This window comes from Mustela putorius, unplaced genomic scaffold, assembly GCF_011764305.1.
Source record: "Mustela putorius furo isolate JIRA1106 unplaced genomic scaffold, ASM1176430v1.1 tig00000174_pilon_pilon_pilon, whole genome shotgun sequence".
Classification (NCBI taxonomy): Eukaryota; Metazoa; Chordata; class Mammalia; order Carnivora; family Mustelidae; genus Mustela; species Mustela putorius.
In genome coordinates this window covers 17,313,645-17,335,382 of record NW_025421304.1, presented here as the reverse complement: position 1 = coordinate 17,335,382, position 21,738 = coordinate 17,313,645, and the positions used below count along the sequence as shown (strand labels likewise).

The 21,738-nt window shown below is 47.4% G+C and overlaps 2 long non-coding RNA genes across 2 annotated transcripts in view; one reads left to right on the top strand and one right to left on the bottom strand.

Annotated features, from left to right (window-relative positions):
• Positions 1-633: 633 nt before the first annotated feature.
• LOC106005008 lies at positions 634-18,601 on the top strand. Its single transcript, XR_006605577.1, has 3 exons — positions 634-781; positions 3,982-4,068; positions 18,474-18,601. It is a non-coding gene; the product is annotated as an uncharacterized LOC106005008 (long non-coding RNA).
• Positions 18,602-19,363: 762 nt separating this feature from the next.
• Positions 19,364-21,738, bottom strand: part of LOC101679324 — a 29,510-nt gene continuing 27,135 nt past the window's right edge. The window contains exons 9-10 of the long non-coding RNA XR_006605576.1: positions 21,539-21,738; positions 19,364-19,474 (exon numbers count right to left, since the gene is read on the bottom strand). This is a non-coding gene — a long non-coding RNA (metallothionein-4). The remainder of the gene's footprint in view (positions 19,475-21,538) is intronic.

Sequence of the window (21,738 nt, the reverse complement as noted above, 5' to 3'; positions counted from 1 at the left end):
GCCTACCGTATGGATCCAGTGTACATTAAGGGGCTTTATTGTGTGACTGTGTGTGATTATGTGTTATCTGCCTGCTCTCATTTAATCCTGTTGTAACTGTTAAAAAGAAAATGATAGGCCCAGAATGGTGTCACTTAGGTCAAGTCACCAAAGTGAGCTTAATACCTAATCTAACTGCAGTTTCAACCTCCCTCAGAAATGGAAGTCTTAGGGGTCAATCAGGAATTTTCTGATCAGCACCCAAGAGGCCATCTGTCCCCGGGTTCCTCTGTTTCCCAAAGGAAGATGAAGTAGTCCACTCAGTAAGACCTCTGCCCTTCCACCTAAGCAAAGGTGACCTTGCCTGAAACAGTCCTTTCTTTTTCCTTGCTCATAACTTCCTGACCCACTCTCTTTCCTATAGAAACCTTCCACTTCCACTCTGAGGTACCACACCTCAGAGCTCCCCTCCACTTGCTAGATGGGATGCTGCCTGATTCATGAATCATGAAATAAAGCAAATTATATCTTCAAGTGTGCTCAGTTGCATTTTGTTTTTATTTTATTTTAAAAAATATTTTACTTATTTTTTTGACAGCAGGAGAATGAGTGAGAGAAAGCACAAGCAGGGGGAGCAGCAGAGGGAGAGAGAGGGAGAAGCAGACTCCCCACTAAGCAGGGAGCCTGTTTTCAGAGCTGGATCCAAGGACCCCGGGATCAGGATCAGAGCCAAAAGAAGACAATTAACCGACTGAACCACCCAGGCACCCCTGAATTTTGTTTTTAAACACAACATTGTGAGGTAAGGACTATCCCTTAATCTTATTTTATTTTATTTTTTTTAATTTGACAGAGAGAGAGGGATGACAAGTAGGCAGAGAGGAAGGCAGAGAGACAGAGGGGAAAGCAGAGAGCCTGATGCGGGACTCGATCCCAGGACCCTGAGATCATAACCTGATCTGAAGGCAGAGGCTTAACCCACTGAGCCACTCAGGCGTCCCATCCCTTAATCTTATTTTAAAGAGGAGGAAATGGAGGCCCAGAGAGGTTAAGTAGCTTGCCTACGTCACAGAGCTAATATATGGCAGAGCCCAGTGATTCAAAGCGTCCAGCAGATGCTGAGGATAGATCATCTAGGGGTAGACATCATGGGCAAGGGAGAGCAAGGATCACGAAACTATAAGCTTGGTGCTCAGGGAACTCAGAGTCAAGGGGGCAGCCCCATGGGTGCATAGGGAAAAGTGACACCAGAGTCCTGGCTAGGATGGAGATTGCCTTCAGGGGCAGGGAGAGCAGAGAGGGGAAAGCCAGTCCAGCCTGGAAGGAGGTGGGCCAGTGAGGTCAGGAGGGTGAGGTGTCTGCTAGGCAGAGGAAGGGGAAGGAGTTGTATTACAGCCTGCAGAAGCAGCAGCCCGTTGGAAAGTTGGCATCACCCTGGAACATTTGGAAGGGAAAAGCCCACAAGAGCGTTCTTCCCTCATGTAGCTGAGGGGAAAGCGTGGAGGTAGCGTCCAAATTTCTCTCTGAGGGAGCACACCCTGCTTCCCTGCTCATGTGTGTCTGGCTGCTGGCTAACAGATCTTAGATCATCATCCTTGGAATGCCCTGAATGTGTCATCAGAGGAGTCAGCAGCCTTTGGTTGCTGGAAGTTTCCTGGAAGCTTAGGGAACACCGGTGCTGCGGCAGGGCGGTCAGTGAGGGGGCGGGGCAAGGACAGGCTGTTCTCGCAGCATTTACCGTATGGTCCTGTGGAAATGTCTTCATAGCTCAGCAACCCTCACTTGCTCGGGAACCGGTCCTGAACCCCGTGCTGGGTCACAATGCCCATGGAACCTGCTGGTAAACATCCTGTCCTTTGACTTCCTGGCACTTTCCGTGTCTGTAATATGTAGGAACATGTGCAATTCTTGGATCGATGTCTGTGTCCCTCCCCATTCCGGTGCGCTGCTGAAAACAAGAACGGTCGTTGCCCCCAAAATGTGGCTCCGGCCTGGGCACAGGGCCAAGTCTGCAGTAGGTGATAATGAATATTTGTCAAGATGAATTAATGGGGGTTATCCCCTTAATGTCCCCTCTGTCCCCAGCCCCTCCTTACATTAAGGGCCCATTACAAAATGAAAGTAAAAAACTTTTTTCCACTGCCCTGGGACCTGTGTGCTCACGCCAATAAAAACAGCAAGCAGGGCGGGAGAGTTGTGCCATCAGGGACTAAATTCTAATGGTCACTGCCACTCACTAGCTGAGTGACCTGGGCGCAGTAGCGTGCCAGCGCCCCTCAGAGCCTCTGTTTACTCGTCCTGTCAAATGATCCAATTGTACTAGAACTTGAGGGCCACGTGCAAACTGATTTTAGAGCCAAGGTCTCAGAAGTCTCATTGTGTCCAGCAGCGTTGGGGACTAGTGCACTCACGGGTCTCCTCCTCCTTAGGTAGTGGGCTGATTTTTGTCATTGTGGTTGTTACTTACATAGACATGCATGTTATATTCAAAAGTCCTGGTTTCTAATCAGGAAGTCCCTGGTCCACTCAGGGGAAACAATGTAACTCTATGAAGAGACAATAGGGCTTGTTTTTTGCCGTGAAAGTCTTGAATTTAGCCTTGGGTCTGAGCCATCCATGTTGGGTTTTGTTTTTTAAAGATTTTTATTTATTTATTTGACAGAGAGATCACAGGTGGGCAGAGAGAGAAGGGAAGGGAAGCAGGCTCCCCGCTGAGCAGAGAGCCAATGCAGGCTTGATCCCAGGACCCTGAGATATGACCTGAGCCGAAGGCAGAGGCTTAACCCACTGAGCCACCCAGGCTTCCCTGAGCCATCCATGTTGGGAGTAAAATTTGCCTCCAGGCCTTAGCTGTCTGTGTTGAATCACTGTGACTCAGTGAGGGGAGGGTTGGCCAATCTCCTAGACCTGGCCCTAGTCTTGCTCATTGATTTGCTGCTGAAAGCCTCACTGTGCTTGGGACGGAGATGGAGAGGAAGGACCTTCCAATGTCTGCATCCCTAGATGGTAGAGGGTGAGGGAGATGAAGCCAAGCAGTATTAGGTGAGGAAAAATACCCCCCTGCTAATCTGATGTGAGGCAAGTATGGCCCTAGCTTGCATTAATAGAAGTATGTTATCTAGAATGAAGGAGGTGAATTTTCACTCTCCTTTTAACTGCCGAGGTGGATGTTTATAGTTCTGTCCAGCCATCCACTCATCCTTCCCATGGCAGTACCCTTAATTCTCCTTTGTACAATCTCACCTCCCTACTCTTGGTCCATATGGTTTGGATGGTGGAGACCCTGTCTCTGGGATCCTGGGCCATTCTGATGAGGGAGCAGGAGGCTGGCTGAGGACAAAGCAAAAGCTGGCGCCTTGCACCCCCTCTTCACCCTTTCCCCTCCATAAGTGTAGCATCCTTCAGGCAGCCCTGACTGCCATGAACAATAAGCAAATAGTTAACTTGCAGAGCTCACAATCCTGCTAGACAGGAGTCTCCCTTGGCTTCCTGTCCCCGTGCTCTAATAAACCACCTTTTTGCACCAGAGACGTCTTAAGAATTCTTTCTTTAACCGTCGGCTCCAAACCTCACCCCACCGAACCCCACCTAGGTTCAAGAACTTCATCAATTCCGCCTCTCTGGCCACAGGGATTGGCTCTGACTGGTTCACCCAACCATGAACCAAAGAGAATCACTGAAACTTTTGCTGGGAAAATGAAGTTTCCATCTGCACTTTTACCTGAGAGGAGGTGAAGCTGACTTTCTTTCTTTCTTTCTTTCTACCTTCCTTTCTTTCTTTCTTTGACACAGAGAGATCACAAGTAGGCAGAGAGGCAAGCAGAGAGAGAGGAGGAAGCAGGCTCCCTGCCGAGCAGAGAGCCCAATGCGGGACTCGATCCCAGGACCCTGAGATCATGACCTGAGCTGAAGGCAGAGGCTTAACCCACTGAGCTGAAGGCAGAGGCTTAACCCACTGAGCCACCCAGGTGCCCCTGACTTTCTAAAGCCTTTTGCCTCTAGGAGAAAAGCCTGAAAATAAAGCCCTCGCAAAGGAAATGGAGACTGACCTCACTGGAACACCTGGACCCAGCCATCCCTGAAGCCGTTGTGAGTCAATCATTTCCTTTTTAGTGAAATCATTCTGGATGAAGTCCTAACTAGTACTGTGGGCCAGACTATCCTGAGGGTTGTCTTCATGCCAGGCTTCAATTGTCCAGGAGACAGTTGATCACAATGGTCCTAAAACTCAAAACCCCATCTCGTGAACAACTGTTGAGGGGGTGGACAGGTTCACTCTGGATGAAAAGTTATGTTCGCATATTTGCACAGTGGATGCTCTGATTGTCTACAGCTGTGCAACAAATGACCCAAAGCTCAGCAGCTTAAACCACCATTTTACTGGCTCTGGTTTTGGGGGGCAGGAATTCCAACAGGGCTCCTTTGCCTGATTCTTCTATTCTGTGCATCATCGACTGAGTTTACTTGGAGGCATTCAGGGGTGAATAGGCCCAAGGCAGCTTCACTCACATGTCTGGCTCCCTGGCAGGGATGGCTGGAGGCCTGAGCTCAGCTGGAGCTCTAGACCAGAACTCCCACATGGGGCCTCTCCAGGACAGCCTCTGGGCAGTGAGGCTCCTTCCATTCAGCTCAGGGCTCCAAAGCCATGAGGACTGAGGGTCAGCCATGGTAGCTGCGTGTCTCTCAAACCCTGGGCCCTGAAGCTTGCACAGCTCAGTTTCACCACATTGTGTTGGTCAAGCGGCGTCACATCCTGCCGCTCAGATTCAAGGGGAAACAATGAAGACCCTATTGTTGATAGGAGGAGTCAGTGACTTTGCAGTCATCTCTAATCTGCCAGAGTTGTGGGGAATACATATATAATATATATGTAAATATATATAATCTATAAATAATATGTTATATATTATTTATAGATATAATTAATCTATATTATTTATATATAGATTATATTAATATATATTTATATTATTTATAGATTATATATATGTGTGTCATATATAACTACAGTATTGATATATGTTATATATGTTACATATCATATAATATTAATATATAATTATACATTATATATGAAGATATAATTACATATTAATATATTTATGTATTATGTTATATATATTATAGAATATATATGATATATATATGCTATATATTCTATAATATATGTTATATATGTTAACATGTTTTATATATATACACACACACACATACACACTTGCGCGCTCTCTCTCTCTCTGTATATATATATATATATATTTTTTTTTTTTTTTTTGAGAGAGCACATGAATAGGGAGTGGAGTGAAAGTGGAGTGAGAGGCAGAAGAGGGAGACAAAGACTCTTAAACAGGCTCCACACTTAGTATGGAACCCAACTTGGGGCTATCTCATGACCTAGAGATCCCGACCTGAGCCAAAATCAAGAGTCAGATGCTTAACCAACTGAGCCACCCAGGCGGCCCATGGGCAGTAATACTGAGAACCTGCTATGCACCAGGCCTGGTACTAAGGACATCCTGAGTTTATCTCACTTAGACCCCCGCACAGCTCAACAAGGCAGACCCTGGTTTTTATAAGACGAGACCCTCGAGGTTCATGGCTGCTCGGGGGCACAGCTGTCAATGGCAGCACTGGGATTTGAACCCAGGACTTTCTGACTCCCCGCTTGCATGTTTATGCCATGCTGAGAAGAAGAAATGAGGCTTGTCCCCTGTGGTCCCGAGGGCAGAACCTGGCCAAGCATGGGGCTGCAGGCGTAGAGGTTCTGCTCCAGAAGGGAAAGTCCTTTCCTGCAGTTAGAGCTGGCCATGACCGAAATGGACCCACCTGGAAGATAGTTTCCTGTCCCCACCGCAATAGAAACAGAGGTGGTGATTCCAGCACCAGATAGGGGGGATAGATGGAGGTCAGGTCCCTTCTTGTCAGGGATCCTGGGATTCCAAGTTTCTGTCCAGGTACCAACTGTCTGCTCTTAGATCTTCCTTCTCTTTCTACTGACCCTGCCTTCATTTTGGAGGCGTCTTTGTTATCTAATTCTGCCTAACAGAGCAAGCAGCTGAGACAACACACAGGTATTATGTGGTAGTTTCTGTGAGTCAGGAATGCAGGTAAGGCTTAGCTAGGCCCTCAGGGCTCAGGTTCCCTCCATGACAGCAAGCAGAGTGTCAGCCAAGGCCACAGTCATCTCCAGGGTGAGCTGGGACAGGATCAGCTTCCATGGTCATGGGGTCGTCAGCAGGGTTTGGGTCCTTGGGGACCACCGTGCTGAGGCCTTGGTTCCTCATAAGCTATTGGCCAGAGGTCTCCCTTGGCTCTGGGCCACATGGGCCTCTCCCTAGCATTCCACAACAGGACAGTGAGCAAGCAAGAGAGAGTGTCAACAGCAAAATGTGATCAGATGAAAGTCATGGTCACTTTAACACAGAGTGACATCCCGTCGCTTTTGCAGCGTTATATTTGGGAGAAGAAGTCACTGGGTCCAGGCCACACTCAAGGAGAGGGGACACGCGAGAGCCTGGAGCAGTGGAGCAGACTCCAGAGCAGTGGAGTGCGGCACCATGGCATCACGGAGGCCATCTTGAAAGTCTGACTACCCTGGGCGAAGGTGGGGGGAAATGCTTTCTGCCTGCAGGCCCTTTGCACGGGCTGCTTTCTTTGCCTAAAATGCTCCCTCCATCCCTGTCCCTTTCATTTGTTGGGTTCCAGTGTAAGGCCACTTCCTCAGAAAGGCCTTCCTGGGACCCCAAATATTGGAGTCTCTCTGTCATCTGCAAACATATGCCTTCTCTGTGGCACTTATTACAATGACGGGCACGAGTGACAGAGCAGCTAGTATTTATGTCCTCCTGATCCTGTGCCAGGTGCTCAGGGCTGTACATGTGCGAACTCACTTGATTTTTCTGACAGTGCCCTAAGATAGGGCTGGTCGTCACCTACATTTTACAGGGGGAGAGACTGAGGCTCAGAGAGACTGTGTAACACTGCTGAAAGCCACTCGCTGGTCAAGGGCCCAGCCAGACGGTCTTTCTCCAGAGCCTGTGCGCTTAGGCCTCTGCCACACAGCCTCCCCCAGCAGCTAGTGCACTGTGTGAGTTTTTTGTTGTTGTTGCTTAATCTCTGATGTCCCACTAGGCCGTGGGCTGTGTCTGCTGTGCTCCCTGTCCTAGCTCTGGCACCTGGCACAGTGCCCAACTCGTGGTGGGTGCTTAATAATGCAAAGCAATGGAGAAGATGGAGTCTAGCCAGAAGCCAGTAAGAAGGCTCCTTGAAGAGCGAGACCTGCCTGGTGCAGAGTCCACTTTGAAAGCCTGCATTCAGGGGGGCAGCTAAACACCCTCTGGCATCCTTCCCTTCTTAGTAACTTGACCTCAACCTCCCTTTTCTGTCCCCAAGCACTTCCACCCTAGGATCCTAGGGCGTCCCACACCCTCTTCTAAACACATGTGACACTCCCACTCCACATTTTTGCTCCCTCCTTCCATCCCTAAAAACCGACTGCAGATGCCTCCTCCTCTGAGGAGTCTTCCCTGATCTCCCAACCTGGTGGAGTCTCTCCCTTCTTAAAGCCACCAGAGCCTCTGCTTGTACTTCCTCACCCACCCTGGGCCTCAGCCTCCTGAACTCTAAAATGAGGAGAGCCTGGGTGCCATGGTCTTCAAGTTTCTTCCAGCTTCTAAAGCATCCGGGATTAAGGAGGGCAGGTGCTATAATGAGCACTGCGAATTATATAAGACGGATGCATCACTGACCTCTACCTCGGAAGCTAATAATACATTCTATATTAACTAACTGAATGTAAATTAAAAATTATATAAAGCATCCAGGATTCCACTCCAGATTTTTGTGATGGCTTTACCCTCCCCACGGGTCTCTGAATTCCCTGAAGGGCCGAGACAATTTCCTTTCCTCTCTCCTCAGTGTCTACCACAGAGCTTGGTGATTTTTAGGCATTCATAAATATAAACGATTTGAGGGGGCCAGTTGAGATAGCAGCTCGGTGGAGATGTATGTCTCCTGTGTCTGCTCAAAATCCCATGGAAAGAGGGAAAAGATCATTCATTAAAAGGCTGAGTAATGGAAAACTCTAAAAAATGCCACCAGAAGGAATCATACTCCCTGATTTTGAACTATATTATAAAACTGTAATAATCAAAACAGTATGGTATTGGCATAAAAATAGTCAAATAGATGAAGGGAACAGAATAGGAAGCCCAGAAATAAACCCATGCATACATGATCAATTAATTTACAACAAAGGAGCCAAGAATATAGAAGGGAGAAAGGACTGTCTCTCCAATAAATGGTGTTGGGAAAACTGGACAGCCACATGCAAAAGAATGAAACTGACCACTATCTCATACCATATATATATATATATATATATATATATATATATATAAAACCTCAAAATAACATAAATAAAAAAATAACTCAAACTGGATTAAAGATTTGAATGTGAGACCTGAAACCATAAGACTCCTAGAAGAAACATGGGCAGAAAGCTCCTTGACATCAGTCTTAGTGATGACTTTTTTTTTTTTTTTTTGGATTTGACACCAAAAGCAAAAATAAACAAACAGGACTCCATTAAACTAAAAAGCTTCTGCACAGCAAAGGAAACCAAAGGCAAAATGAAAAGGCAATCTACTACCTGGGGAAGAAATGTCTGCAAACCATTTATCTAGTAAGGGGTTAATATTTAACGTATATAAAGAACTCACATAACCCAACAACTAAGAACCAGACAATCTGATTGAAGAGCGGGCAGAGGACACTTTTTCCAAAGACATAAAGATGGCCAACAGGTACATGAAAGGGGAACCTTCTAGCCCTATTGGTGGAGATGCAAATCAGGGCAGCCACTCTGGAAAAAATACGGAGATTCCCAAAAATAAAAAAAATAAACTACCATATAATCCAGCAATTCCACTTCTGGGTCTTTATCAGAGGAAAATGAAAACACTAAATCGAAAAGATACATGTACCCCTGTGTTCACTGCATTATTTACAATAGCCAAACAGTGGAAACAGCCCAAACGTCCACTGACGGATGAACAGATAAACAAAGTGCATTATCTACATACGATGGACTAGCAATTCAGCCTTCAAAAGGAATGAAATGCTGACCAGTGTTACAACATGAATGAACTTTAAAGACATTGTGCTCAATGAAATGAGACATGAAAGGACAAAACACATCGTATGAAGCCACTTACATGAGACACCTAGAGTAGTCTCATGTAAGTAAATTCATGGAGAAAGTAGAATGGTGGTTTCCAGGAGCCAGAGAAAGACAAGAGTGGGGAGTTACTGTTTCCTGGCGACAGAGTTTAGTTTGGGAAGATGAAAAAGTTCTGGAGGTGGACAGTGATGATGGTTGTACAACCAAGTGAATATATCCAAGGCTACCAAGCTATATACTTAAAAAATTTTTAGGGGTGCCTGGGTGGCTCAGTGGGTTAAAACCTCTGCCTTCAGCTCAGGTCATGATCCCAGGGTCCTGGGATGGAGCCCCACATTGGGCTCTCTGCTCAGCAGGGAGCCTGCTTCCCTTCCTCTCTCTTTCTGCCTGCTTGTGATCTCTGTCAAATAAATAAGTAAAATCTTAAAAAAAATTTTTTTTTAATGGCCAATGTTGTTATCTATATTTTACCACAGTCAAACATATTATGATGGGCAAAATATTTGAATAGATTTGCCAGCAAAGAAGATACACGAATAGCTATTAAGCCTATGAAAGGGTGCTCAACATCATTAGTATAAGAGAATCGCAAACTGAAACCACAATGCAATACCACTTTATACTTACTAGGAATGGCTAGGGTACAAAATGCAGGCATCTAAGAGGGCCAGTGAGGACATGGAAAATGTGCAACCCTTATGCACTGCTACTGGAGATGTAAAATGGTACAGCCACTTTGGAAAGCAATTTGGCAATTTCTCCAGAAAGTTCCAGAAAGATCCGGCAATTCCGGGCACCTGGGTGGCTCAGTTGGTTAAGTGACTGCCTTTGGTTCAGGTCATGATCTTGGGGTCCTGGGATCGAGTCCTGCATCGGGCTCCCTGCTTGGCAGAGAGTTTGCTTCTCCCTCTGGCCCTACCCTCTTCTCTCTCAAATAAATAAATAAATCCATCAATTCCACTCCTAAATATCTAACCAAGAGACATAAAAAATATATGTCCACACAAAGACTCGTGCTCCAAGGTTCACAGCTATTTATGAACATTATTTGAAATAGCCAAAAAGTGCAAACAACTCAAACGTCCACCAGCTAGTGAATGGGTAACTGTAATGCAGTATATCCATACACTGAAACTCCTATTCAGCAATAAAAAACAAACAAACGAATGAATGGATGAAATGAATGAATGAATGAATGAATGACTAAGATGTGCAGCTACGTGGCATGAATCTCAAAGATATGATGCTAAGTGAAGGATGCAAAAGGCTACGGAGGACTCCATTTATATGAAATGTCTAGAAAAGGCAAACTTCTGGAGACAGAAAGAAGGTCATTGGTTGCCTAGGGTTTGTGGTGGGAGCAGGAATAAACTGCAAATGAGCACAGTAAAACTTCAGAATGACAATGATATTTTAAAACTGTATTGTGGTCTAGACATTGGGGAGGGTATGTGCGTGTGAGTGCTGTGAAGTGTGTAAGCCTGACGATTCACAGACCTGTACAAATAGGTACAGGGGCAAATAATGCATTATATGTTAATAAAAATAATTAATAAATTTTAAAAAATGTATTGTGAGGGTGGCCCAACTCTAAAAACTTGTTAATATAATTGAATCGTACACTTAAAATCAGTGAATTTTGCAGCATGTAAACTATCTCTTGAAAAAGGGGTTAAAAAACAAGAAAACAGAATTCCGGCAGAAGCCCAAAACCTTTAAGAACTTCCTGGAAAAAAAAAAAAAAGCAGATCAAAAACAAAGGATCAGTGTCCAAAATATATATAAATAGCTTCTATAAATCAATAAGAACGCTACAAACAAATAAGCAGCAAAAAAGAACAAAGGACATAAATCTGTAGTCCATAGAAACCAAGGGCCAATAAATCACTGGAAAGGTTCTCAGCTTTACTGTTAAAAGGAAAGGTGTAATTTAAAATCTGCCATTTCCTCTTCAGCTTGATAAAAAAATTCAAGGTTAATGCACGGGGTTAATGAGGAAATGGAGCATTGAACACTCTCAGACTTTGCTGGTGAAATGCAAGTTGGAAGAACAGTCCCAGTGAAGGACTTTTGGCAAGATCTATTAAACAGTCTGTTCCTGGGGCACCAGGGTGGCTCAGTTGGTTGGGTGTCTGCCTTCCGCTCAGGTCATGATCCCAGACTCCTGGAATCGAGCCCCACATCGGGCTCCCTACTCAGTGGGGAGCCTGCTTCTCCCTCTCCCTCCGCCTGCTGCTCTGCCTACTTGTGCTCTCTCTGTGTCAAATAAATAATAAAAATCTTTTAAAAAATTAAAAAAGAAAAGTCTGTTCCTTGTACTCCAGTAATTTGATGTATCAGCTTACAACTGAAAGAAACTCACTGACACATGTATGAGGAGCAGCCCCAGTCTGCATGTTGGAAAAAGTGGAATCCACCTAAATATCCATCCATTAGTCTGTAACAAAATTTTGAAATGAGCTAAATGATGTAATCATTCCATGATATACTCTATCACCGTTATTAGCTATCTGTGTCCTAACAAATATCTCCAAGGCAGATTGTTGAGTGAAAAAAAAAAAAGGAAGTTGTGGTATTCACTTGCATATGTAAAAATTAGCCAAACAGAAGCGAGTGCATTCTCTTCGTAAAAGGTTGTATGAATAAAGCTAAAGATCCCCTTGATTGTCTCGGGAAATCCCAATGCCCATATACATATATGAAGTTTTTAAAAAAAGATTTTATTTATTTATTTATTTGAGAGAGAGTGCATGCACGAGAGAGAAAAATAGAGAGCGAGAGAGAGACAGCATGCGCTGGGAGTGGGGAGCAGAGGAAGAGGGAGAGAAGCAGAGTCCTTGCCCTAGGGAGCCCAACGTGGGACTCTATCCTAGGACCCTGGGATGGTGATTTGAGCCCAGGGTCCTAGGATGTGGACCACCCAGGCGCCCCTATATCCTTGGAAATTTTGTAAATCCTGCTGTCCATTTCTTACTAATTTGTATTAACTATCATATATTGTTGGTGTTGGTTTTCTTTCTCTCACACACAGTATTTGACAGCTCAGGCTGCCATGACAAAATACCATACACTGGGTGGTTTAAACAACAGAAATCTGTTTTCTCACAGTTCTGGAGGCTAGAAGTCCAAGATAGGAGGCAGCTAGGGTTCATTTCCCATGAGAGCCAGCCCTCTTCCTGGTTGGTAGGCAGCCACCATCTTGAAAGAGAGCTCTAGGCTGTCTCACCTGAGGACACTAATCCTAATCCTATTATATCAAGGTCCCACCCTGTGATCTCCTTCAACCTCCCTACTGGCCTGTTTCCAAATACAGTCACGTAAGGGGTTCGAGCTTCCATGGATGAATTTGAGGTAAATACAGTTCAGTTCATAGCGCACATATGTAGCAACTATTTTCTATTGCCATGTAGCTTTGCTTATTTTGTTTTTAATTGTGGTACAATGTACGGAGCATAAAGTTTACCATCTTTTTTTAAAAAAAAATTTTAAAGGTTTTATTTATTTATTTGAGAGAGAGGCAGTGAGAGAGAGCATGAGCGAGGAGGTCAGAGGGAGAAGCAGACTCCCCGTGGAGCTGGGAGCTAGGAGCCCGATGCAGGACTCGATCCCGGGACTCTGGGATCATGACCTGAGCTGAAGGCAGTCATCCAACCAACTGAGCCACCCAGGCGTCCCAAAGTTTACCATCTTAACCATTTTTATTTTATTTTTTATTTTTAAAATTTTTATTTATTTATTTATTTTAAAATATTTTTTAAAATTTATTTGACAGACAGAGACCACAAGTAGGCAGAGAGGCAGGCAGAGAGAGAGGGGGAAGCAGGCTCCCCGCTGAACAGAGAGCCCTATGTGGGGCTGGATTCCAGTACCCTGGGATCATGACCTGAGCCGAAGGCAGCGGCTTTAACCCGCTGAGCAACCCAGGCGCCCAATATTTTTTTAAAGTTTGTTTGTTTATTTATTTATATTTAGTAATCTCTACAGCTAACGGGGGGCTTGAACTCTCTGCCCTGAGATCAAGAGTCTCATGCTTTTCCAACTGAGCCAGCCAGGCACCCCTCTTAACCATTTATTATAAAGATTTTATTTGATAGAGACAAAGCACACACAAGCAGGGGGAGCACCAGGCAGAGGGAGAAGGAGAAGGAGCAGGGAACCCAGTGCAGGACTCATCCCAGGACCCTGAGAATATGACCAGAGCTGAAGGCGGACACTTAACCGACTGAGCCAGCCAGGTGTCCCTCCTCTAATATTTTTTAAAAAGGTTTTATTTTTATTTTTTTATTTGAGAGAGAGGGCACCTGACTGAGGGTGTTGAGGGTGGGTAACAGACAGAGAGAGAGAGAGAGAAAGACAGGAACAAGCAGACTGCACGTGCTGAGCTGGGCTTGTTTACATCCCATGACCCTGAGATCATGACCTGAGCCAAATCAAGAGTTGGGGGCTTAACTGACTGAGCCCCCCAATGAATAGATAACAGTCTGCTGTATGTATGTATCACATTTTGTTTATCCATTCACCTATCAGTGGATACCTACATTGCTTCCTCCTTTTGGCTACTGTGCATAATGCGCTACGAACATGGGGTCTACAAATATCTCCTTGAAACCCTGCTTTCAGTTCTTTTGACATTACCCAAAGGTGGAATTGCTGGGTTCTATGGCCGTTCTATCTTTAATTTTTCGGAAGAGCTGCCATACTGTTTCCATAGTGGCTGCACCATTTTACGTTTCTGCCATGGGTGCCGGAGGATTCCAGTTTCTCCACATCCTTGCCGACACTTGTCATTTTTTTTTTTTCAAGATTTGTATTTATTTATTTGGCAGAGATCACAAGTAGGCAGAGAGGCAGGCAGAAAGAGAGGAAGGGAAGCAGGCTCCCTGCTAAGCAGAGAGTCCAATATGGGGCTCGATCCCGGGACTCTGGGATCATGACCTGAGTGAGCCCAAGGCAGAGTCTTTAACCCCCTGAGCCACCCAGGCGCACCTTGTTTTTTTGATAGTAGTCATCTGCTATGGACTGAATGTCTGTGTCTCCTGGGGACTGTGGGAGGGGTTTAGGTCAGGAGGTGGAGCTCTAGTGAATGAGGTTAGTGCTCTTATGAAAGAGACCCCGCAGAGCTCCCTAGTCCCTTCTGCCCTAGGAGGATGCAATGGGAAGTTTTGACCCTGAAGAGGCCTTCACTCGGACATGCTGGCACTCTGATCTCAGGCTTCTCAGCTCCAGAACCAGGAAAAATAAATTTCTGCTTGCTTAGATGCTACTCGGTCTGTAATATTTCGTTATAGCAGCTCCAACAGACAGAAACATTATCCTAATGAGTGTGACATGATTTGGGTTTGTTTTGATGCTTTTTGTAATATAAGGCAAGCCAGAAGCAAGAAAACAAGCACCGTTAGGTTTAAGGGTCTGATTTGAGTCCATTAGCCTGGGTTCAAATTCTGACTCTACCATGTTCTAGCTACGTGGAAGGTAGAAGCAATGATCTTGAGATCATGACCTGAGCCTGTTCTTTTTCTTCTTCTTCTCCTTCTTTTTTTTTTTTTTTTTTTTGGAGTGGGGGTTGTTATAACTTCATTGGTCCTGCTCCTTTCTGCCTATGAAAGTTTTCTATTTTGTGCTCCTTGGTGCTCCTTTCGATCTGCCAGAATGGAGACTGTCTCATTTGGATCAATGTTTGCTCAAATAAACACATATGCCTCCGTTTATCTTTTAATAGACCGCATGCAGATTACCCTAAGCTCTATTTCTCCATCTGTAAAATGGGTATAACCATCATACCATTCTTTTAGAGTTTAAGGATCAAGTAAGATAATGTACTTAAAGGGACTTAGCACAAGATGATTTCAAATGTATCAATCTTTTCTTTTATGTCTCATTTAAAAGAATCATCTCTGTCCCAGAGTAATAAACATTCAATTTCCCCCTTCTGATTCTTTTACAGCTTTGATTTTGCTCCTAGGCATTTAAGCCAATTGAAAAATACTTTTTACATAATATGCAAAAGGATAGCCAATTGTTCCAACACTTCTCACTGATTAGTGTACCCTTCTGTCACTAACTTGGACATCTCTTACTCCCACCTACCCAGGGTCTGTTTTGGGACCCCCCTCTCTGTCCAACGGATGTACTCCTGAGCTGACATCACTTCCTAGAGCATTAGAACAAGTAATGCTAGCAGGTTAGAGCAAACCTCTTTTGCTGTTCCTTTTCAAAACCGGTTTGGCTTTTCTCGCACTCTGTTTTTCTGCACTCAGCTTCTTAAATCTTAAAAATAAATCCTGGTGGGCTTTTGAGTGAGCTGTCCTGAAAAACTAACTTGGAGGGAAACTGATGTGTTTACAACATTGTGACCTCTTGCTGAAAAACTTTTGTCTCCTAGAATTCTTTTCCTGCCTTCTCAGCCAACCCAGGTAGATCTGAATGTTCTCTTTCACCAAGGACTGGATCACAACCACAGTGGATAATAGCTCCTATTACCCTAGTTGCCCTTGAAGAAAAAGGGGCTTAAGACAAACTGCCAAATGAGATAATTTGAAGGGAGCTGAACAGCCTGTTTCTGGGAGGCAGGCTATTCAGGGTGGTGACCTTGGAAACACAGCTGACAGTTTGCCAAGACAGACCCCTGGGCCTCCTGGACTCTCTCCTCTGATGGCTCTGACAACAAACAGCTTTGCAGGAGCAACTAGAACATTTCAGGAATCAAAGGGCTTTGGGACTGGGACCTGGCTTTAATTTCCCCCAACCCCATTGTACAGATGAAGAATGTGAGGTTGACCAGTGGGAGCAAGAGACCAACATGGCGTCTGGTCTCTCTGTCCCAGACTTGAGCTTGACTGAGCAGGAAGTTCAAGTGTTATCCAAAGGTGGGGAGAACTGTACTCTGCCCCCCAGAGCTCCATCCTAGCCCCAAACAGAACAGTGGCCATGTCTCGGGATTTCAAAAGGTTCAGTTTTCAAAGGGGCAGTTCCTTCAGATTAGGCTCCCCCTACCCCCACCTCCTTCCCCCTTAAGAAGAGACCAGTCCTTGGTTTATGCCATTCATGGGATTTATTGTCACTTGCCAGGGGCTGGCGGCTAAGCCTCACCACAGGAGAGGTAGCACTGGGCCACCCAGGCACTCTTCACACCCGCTTCACACCTGGTTCACATGGAGGGGCCGTCTTCACTGGCAGCAGCTGCACTTCTCAGCCTCGGCCTCCGTGCCCTCTCCACCTTTGCACACGCAATCCTTGGCGCATTTCTCACATTCTGCAGGGCAGCACGAGCAACAGCCTGTGGATAAAATCGGGAGCCTCTGATGGGAGTCTCCCTGCATCTGTCTCCATCATAAGGGAGGGGGAGAAGGAGGGGTGCTAAGGGCCTAGACACTGCCCCCTTCCTAGTCTCATGCCTGGTCTGACTCAGCATCTGCGGTGTGTCCGTTGCATCCTGGGGAGAGAGGTGTCCAGTAAGTAGCCCACAGCCCCTTCGGTGGGTGTAGGGGATGCACCACTGGGGTGGTGGGGTAAGTGCTGGACCGCAAGGAGAAAACCTCATAGGGTGAACGGCCTTGAAAAGGGACTTGAAGGATAAACTCGGAGGAGTTGAGATGGCCAGGTGTGAGGGTTCCAGGAGATCCGTGGGAGGATCTAGGGTTAGTTTTATTCCTCCCGCCTCTGACTCCCCAAGCTTATTACACTGCTCCCCGGGGAGACTGAGGAAGGTCAAGTTGAGGAGCTCCTCAAAGGCCTGGGAGGGACCAAGGGACCAGAACTCCAGAGCTGCCCCCCAGCCTCACCACTGGCTTCCTCAGGCACTGAGGTTTGGAGGTGAGGGTTTCAACTAGGGTTGCAGTTCTCCACCCCAGCTCCCCAGGAGAAGCCCACGATTTACAAAAACATCTTGCCCCAGGCCTTGGTTACCAATCACTGGGGGTGGGGGCGGGGCGACTGTATCTTACGGTCTCCCCAGGTGGTTCTGTCCCAGTAAGAGTCAAAAGCAATATAATAGGGGGCCTCGGGTCTCTCCATCTTGCGTAGACAGACGACAGTAGGGAGTACTGGGGGCAGGGGTGGGGTGGGGTGGGGGGCGCCCACACTCACTCTTCTTGCAGGAGGTGCATTTGCATCCCTCGCACTTGCAGGAGCCTTCGTCGCAGGTGCAGGAACCGCCTAGAGGGGGGACGCCACAGGAAGAGTTAAATATGCTAAAACTGGGGTGCAGCCAGGCCTAAAGGAGGAGATGGGGTGTCGAATCTCAGTGCCCTCTGGACTATAGCCACGTCCACCCTTTGACGAGGTTAAAAATGGCAAGCAGGGAGGGTCCCTTCCCCCAAATGTCCTTGAGCGGTCGGTAGGGCGTGGGGTTCTCTGCGAAGTCAGTGGGGGCGCTGTGCCGCGGGTTGGGGGCGGGGGCTCACCAGTAGGGCAAGGGCAGGTCTCAGGGTCCATGTCCAGAGGAGCTGCCGCTGGAGGAGGTGAACTGACTTCTCCCGGCAACTGGACGCACTAGTGGCAGCAGGTGGCGAGGCTTTTATAGCCCCAGGCGGGGGCGCGCAAGCAGAGTTCGCGCGCGCGCATGGCGCCCCCTCTCTCCATCTGGGCACATGGGCTTCGGCGGAGGCGCGCACTGCGGCAGCGGTCCTTTCTCCCCCGCCCAACCCCACCCCACCCTACCCTGCTGCCGTGCGCACTGCAGGGTGCGCGCGCGTGCTCCCCAACTCCTCTCCGGGGGCCACTTCCCACTGCGTGCACAGGGGCGACACTCCCCGCTCGTCCGTGCGCGCGTGGCTGTGAGCACCGATGGGGACGCGTCCGCCGCGGCAGCCGTCCGCGGCAGAAAGCGCGCACCTCCTGGCTCAGAAAGCCGCATTGCATGTTCCCCAGGCCTTCCCTTCCTCTCATCTCCTCTTATTCTAAGATTCTGGGGCGCGCGACTCATCCAAATGGGGTGCTGAACACCCTGCTGCTCCAGGACTCCATTCCCTCATCCCTCATGAATTGGGAAAAGAATCGTAACAACAATGGAAGGGCCTTGCAAACTGGATTTGGGGAGGGGGGGTGCGGGGCTCTTCGAAGGCTGAAGGACAGGCCTGGGGTGACTTGGGGGAGATCTGGGGCGGTGGTACTTGGTGGCTGCGTCCTAGCTTCCAAGGGAAGCAGCTCTCCATTTATCGTTTCCTTCTGTTAAGTCCCTAGTACCTGTGGTAGGCTGAAGAAATGGCCCCCAAAAGAGATCCGTGTCAAATCCCAGAACCTCTATTACCTTATGTGGACAAAGGGTCTTTGTAGATGTCATTCAACTAAGGATTTTTTTTTTTTTTCAACTAAGGACCTTGAGAAGAGATCATCCTGAATTGGGCCTTAAATCCAATGACAAGTGTCCCTGTAAGACACACACAGAATAGACGGAAGAGGAGGAGGCCGTGTGACCACAGGAGCCAGAGATTGGAGTGACGTAGCCCGCAGCTACCAGAAGCTGGACCCAAAGCAGATCACTTCCTTCCTTTGGGCCTCACTCACCTTGCTCAGCAAATGAACACACTTAATCCCCAGGAAACAGAGGAGCAAAGGAAACCATTAGATAACCCGTCAAAGGGTACTGAAGTAGAAGAATTGCCAATGGTGGCATTTCAGACAGTCAGTCACCTGGTGAATGCCCCCACGGGGATACCTCAGTTTACCTGCTGGTGGTGCAAACACCTTTCACGTAGCAGCGGGCTTCCTAGGGAAAAAGCTTATCTAGAGACAGAGCTTTATTATTCCTTAAGCTTTTATTTATTTATCTGAAATACAAAGAGAGAAGTGTGCACAAGGAGGGGCACAGGGAGAGGGACAGACTCCCCAGTGATCAAGGACCCAATGCCGGGAGGAAGGGAGGGAGGGAGGAAGAAAAGGAGAAATTAATTCCAGGATCTTTGCAGTAAAGTGTTGGAAAGGTGGAGGTGGGAGGAGACCACCCAGTGCCTCCCCAAGAATGGACATTCCCCCATAAGCCCTCCCAAAGGGTCCTTACCACCTCTTCCGCCCTAGCTTTCACTTCCTTCCAGGAGAGGCCTCTTGAGGACCTGCATTCCTCCCAAGGCTGCCTCCCAAAGAAGGCAGGTCTGGTGAGCTTTCAGACTTTGGTTTTGCTGAGCGTCTCCAAATATCCCCCATGCAGAATGAGCCTCTGTTCTCAGAGCTGGAGCCTCACTTCCAAAGGTTGGCTGGAAACTCTTCGTCCCCCAAAAGATGAGCTACCCCAAGGGCCTCCAAGCGGCCTCATGTGAGGGGGTGGAGCTGGCTGGTTCCTCCAAGCTTTGCAGGTCCCACACGTGTTGGTCTGTGAGTCTAAGCATCAGTGGTGGTGAAGGAAGAGAAAAGCAGAAGATGAGAACCAAGAGTCTCAGGAGACCCTATAGTGCAATCTGGCAAGGTATTTAATGGGAAGTCCAGGTTGGTTCTCAACACTGACTTCCTGCTTCCTGTTTCAGATTACAGAGTCCACCAGCTCTAGCATCACAGCTCATTTCCTGTTTGTTTTCATGTTGCCTAAGGCTCCTCTGGCCCCACATCCTGTTGCCCGTAGCCCTCCAGGCTTCAGCATCTAGAACTTTCCCTGCCGGTGAAATGTGCCTGCCAACACACTCAGCCAGAGCTGCCCTCTCCTTCCCACTCAGGCATCTCAGACTTCCTTGGAATTGAGCCTCAGAGGAGGCCATTCAGAGGGTCCTGGGGTAGCTCATCTTCTCAGAAAAAATGATGATCTCAGAAAAAAAGCCAGGAGTCCAGCAAGCCCCTCCCCTGGGTTGAACTTGATCTAGGGCTGCACTGGGCTGTTGCACTGCCCTCAGAGGGTCTCCTAATTTACTGTCCTCGGACCGAACAGTTGACTGGGAGTTCAGGAGCCTGGACAAATAGTGGTGTCCCCAAAGAATTTGCAAATGTGCTTCTCTGCAAGTAAAGCCATTTCTGGAGGAGATCCGGCTTTATTAGTAGAATGAATGTTGAGTGAGCAACTGTATCCACCGGCGCAGCTGAAGCAGCAGAAGGGGCCAGGGTCACAGAGAGGGTAAGGAGGCAGGGTAAGGATGGGGAGGGAGCCTCACCCTGGCATAGAACAACTTAGCTAGAAACTTAATAGCCCTCTATCTCCATGGTTACCTCCTGTTTATGGCAAATGATTCAGTTTCTCCTCTGCAGTAGTGATACAAGACCTCCTTTTAAAGTAAATTTAAGTATAATAATAGACCAGGTGATGATATGTGATTATGCCTAAAATTGAGTAGGTTCTCGAAGGACAGTAATCGGGGAAACATTGCCCTACAGCAGGCTGATCCCTTGAGTGCTTGCGTCCAATGCAGCTGCTGCTTCCTCCCCTGCCCTCCTGCATCCTTCCTAGCCAGGCATTAGCACCTTTTGCGTGGGCTCCAAAGGCTGAGGGAAGATTCTGTTCTTCTCTTTAATCACTCATGGGATGGGAAGTGTTGGAGGAGGCGGCAGGGAAAGGCAGCCTCCATGCTTCCAGGTTTCAGAAAGTGGCCAGGTTGAACCCAGCTGCCATGCCAATACCTTGGTTCCTGAGATTTACTCCAAAATCTAGGGACGATAATGCAAAGTTTTCCCCAAGGAGCTCCTCAGTAGAATAGGAACAGTGGTGCTCGGCCATCTCCTCTCAGTGAGGGACCTGGGGGGCTGGTGATCATGAAGCCCAGAGCGAGGCAGGGCTCCAGCTGAGCTGATTTGGACATCAGTGGGTTGGAGTTCAAGGGCCACCCATTGGGGAAAGTCTTGTGCATGGTGGGGGCAGGAGCTCCATGGCTCCACAGGGAGGGGGTCATGATGAAGGAAGGGTCCATTTTAGTGGGGGCACCAGGAGAAAGCCCTCAGGGCCCCCTAGCTGCAGGAGACACTCTGGGTGTCTGCTGAGCTCCCACATCAGGATAATGGGAGTCCTGTCCTGCTCATATTATCCAGACCACCCTGACAATCCTGCCAGAATCTTCTTCCTGAATGCAGCGAGTGAAGACTGAAGTTCTTCAGAGTGACTGGCTTTGGTGTCAGGTCTGATTTTGAATCTCACCCGTTTCCCTCTCCTATTCACTGGGGATAATCATACTCCTTTTTTTTTTTTTTTAAATTAACATATAATGTATTATTTGCACCAGGGGTACAGGTCTGTGAATTGCCAGGCTTACACATTTCACAGCACTCACCATAGCACATACCCTCCCCAATGTCCATCACCCCGCCACCCTCTTCCTACCCCCCCCAACCTCCCAGCAACCCTCAGTTTGTTTCATGAGATTAAGGGTTTCTTATGGTTTGTCGCCCTCCTGATCCCATCTTGTTTCATTTTTTCCCCTCCCTAGCCCCCACGACCCCCCCCCCCCGCCGAATAATCATACTCCTTACTCCTTATGGTGAACTATACTATTACTCCTTATGGTGAACATTCTGAAGTTTCTTCAAGCAGATTGCAGAACACGTCCCAGGTGCTCAACAAACAGTGCTTCGATGACCCCCTCCTCCAGGAAGTCTTCTTTTCTGCCTGCAGCCAGACATAACTATCCTTCTTACAACTTCTACGGGGTTTTGTCTAGATATTTTCTTCC